Consider the following 2,972-nt stretch of genomic DNA (forward strand, 5'->3'; position numbering starts at 1 on the left):
TCAGCCAAGGAGCCATGGACCTCATCGAAGTTACCACTCCGAGGGAAGAGGGTGTTCCGAAAGATGCGGTGCATGATGTCCAGGTGCTTGGGAAGCACCCCCTTCCTCAGATACAGTGTCTGTAGTCTGTCCTTTGCGAGGCCCTTATCAGTGGGGGCTGGAGCGTGAGGACGCAGCCCAAGAGGGGTGTCAGCACCCTGAAAATCAACGTGCAGGAACTGCATGAACTCTGTCCAGGAACCAGTCATCTTCTGTGGCCCAGTCATCCATATCATGGAGCGCTGTTCATCAGGGGAGAAGTGAACTGTGACATAGAACTGAGCAACTGCCGTGGGGTCAAAATCCGTCTTGAAGGAGATGATGTTTTTGAGGCCCATCTTGTCAATCAAAGCAAGGGCATCACCAAAGTACTCTGTGTGCCGCTAAAGGTGTGCCAGATCAATCCACTGGACAGAGACATAGTTCTTCTTGAAGTTTGCAATGACATCTCGATATATCCTGCAATGGTCCTTAACCCAGACATTTTCAACACCATCGATCTTCTCCCTCTCCTGCAGATAGTGGTTCTTGGTGCGAAATTGCAGAAAATCCTTGGGAGACATTGTGCGGATATTCACCCTCTTGTCCTTGTGAGCGACCTTCTTAAAGGACTTCTTCTTAGGGGGAAGACCGGACGTGGCAGACCCCTCGGGCGCCTCTGTGTTGCGAAACTGTTTGGATGCCGTGTCCCGTGGGGGGTTCGAACGGCGAGCAGAGCCACCTGTGACACAGACCACAAAGCGAAAAAGAGGCGACAAGAAAAGTCAAGGCAATGGATCTTGAAAGAGAAGAAAACGAAAACATGCATTGCTAAGCAAAAGAGAAAATACACCGTGAATGCTTCTGGCGGTAGTACCGCCACCCCCGGCGGTAGTACCTCTGGGGCCTGGCGGTAGTACCGCCAGTCCTGGCGGTAGTACCGCTGGGGGTCATAGCGGTAGTACCGCTACCCCTGGCGGTAGTACCGCTGGGTCCTAGCGGTAGTACCGCTACCCCTGGCGGTAGTACCGCTGGGTCCTAGCGGTAGTACCGCTACCCCCTGGCGGTAGTACCGCTGGGTCCTAGCGGTAGTACCGCTACCCCCTGGCGGTAGTACCGCTGGGGGTTTGACTTTCAGATTACACATGTAAAACTCGTTTTCGAGGGCATGGACAGAATATGAACATTAAGTCGTACACCCCAGCCCTAATGACAAGAGGAACACATAGTAATACGAGGTGCAAACATGTCTAGGCAAGAGAGAGCACGTTTCATATCTAATCCAAAAGTTCAAATATTCGATCTAAGACGGTGAAATCCTAAACCATGGCAGCAATCATAACAACAACCATTGGACCTATACTCCCCTCAAAAGTTCCTTCATGCCATCCAATAACTAACCATAGGATCAACAAGGTGAATCCAATCCCCAATGCTCCTAACCCTAGAACACGAAGAACAACAAAATAGAAGAGGGGAGGAGCTTTTGTTACCGGGATTCATGGCTTTGGAAGAGGAAGAAGAAGTGAGGCAGCCTTTCCACACCAACGGGGAGAAAGAGCTCCACGAAGTGAGATTCAATCGGGGGGGTTTTCGGGGTAGGGGAGGGAGGAGCCGCGAGGAAGAAGAAACAGATTGAAAATCGGGCTCCCCCTCCCTTTATATAGCCCAAGGGGTACGGACAGCGGTAGTACCGCTGGGGTGCAGCGGTAGTACCGCTGACCTGGCGGTAGTACCGCTCCCCCTGGCGGTAGTACCGCTGGAGTGCAGCGGTAGTACCGCTCCCCCTGGCGGTAGTACCGATCCCCCTCGAAACCCTAGAAATATTCCAGCCGGTCGAGTTAGATTTTGAGCTCTGGCGGTAGTACCGCTACCACTGGCGGTAGTACCGCTGGGGTCCTGGCGGTAGTACCGCTATCCACTGGCGGTAGTACCGCTACACCTGGCGGTAGTACCGCTGGGGTCCTGGCGGTAGTACCGCTACCCTGGCGGTAGTACCGCTGCAAATGTTGCAGCGCGGCTTTAAGAAAATAGAGGGACTTGGCATATGACAAGAGAGTAAGAAGGGATGACTTCCAAGAAAATGTACTGAAAATGTACTGACTTGTCATTGTATATCCTCTCCTTTATACGCACGAGAGGATGGAGGGGCGGTGGCCGTGGCCACCTATGTCTGAGACAATGGTATGACACCGCGAAGAATTATCCTTGGGTTCATGACCAATGCTCGTCTTTGAAGCACAAGTACCATTTGACAATGGCTAAAGTGAAAGACTAGATTGATTTACGCATAATAGGGGGAGGGAGAGTTTATTGAGAGAACAACACTCCCCCTATGTCCATGCCTACATCTAGACCAAGATGGAATGTGAAGTGAGGTGCAATATGCCTAGTTTCAATCCACATTACTTGAATCAATGATATTTAGCTCATGCCTTAACTCCCGGAACCTTGCTTCATCAAGTGGCTTGGTGAAAATATCTGCAAGTTGCTCTTCAGTGTGAATGAAGTGAACCTCAATATCACCTAGCTTGATATGTTCACGGATGAAGTGATGACGAATATCAATATGTTTGGTTTTGCTATGTTGCACTGGGTTGAGGGAAATCTTGATGGCGCTTTGATTGTCACATAGAAGAGGCACTTTGTCACAAGTGACACCATAATCCTTTAAAGTTTGCCTCATCCATAGCAATTGTGCACAACAACTTGCAGCTGCCACATACTCAGCTTCGGTGGATGATAATGAGACACAGTTCTGCTTCTTTGAAGACCAACTTACCAAAGAGCGACCAAGGAATTGGCACCCTCCAGATGTTGACTTCCTCTCCACACAATCTCCAGCCCAATCTGAGTCAGAATAGCCAACTAGATTGAAGTTTGCTCCTTTGGGATACCAGAGGCCAAAGTTTGGGGTATGAGCCAAATATCGAAAGATTCGTTTGACAGCCATG

The sequence above is a fragment of the Hordeum vulgare genome, chromosome 7H (assembly GCF_904849725.1).
Source record: "Hordeum vulgare subsp. vulgare chromosome 7H, MorexV3_pseudomolecules_assembly, whole genome shotgun sequence".
In the NCBI taxonomy this organism is placed as follows: domain Eukaryota; kingdom Viridiplantae; phylum Streptophyta; class Magnoliopsida; order Poales; family Poaceae; genus Hordeum; species Hordeum vulgare.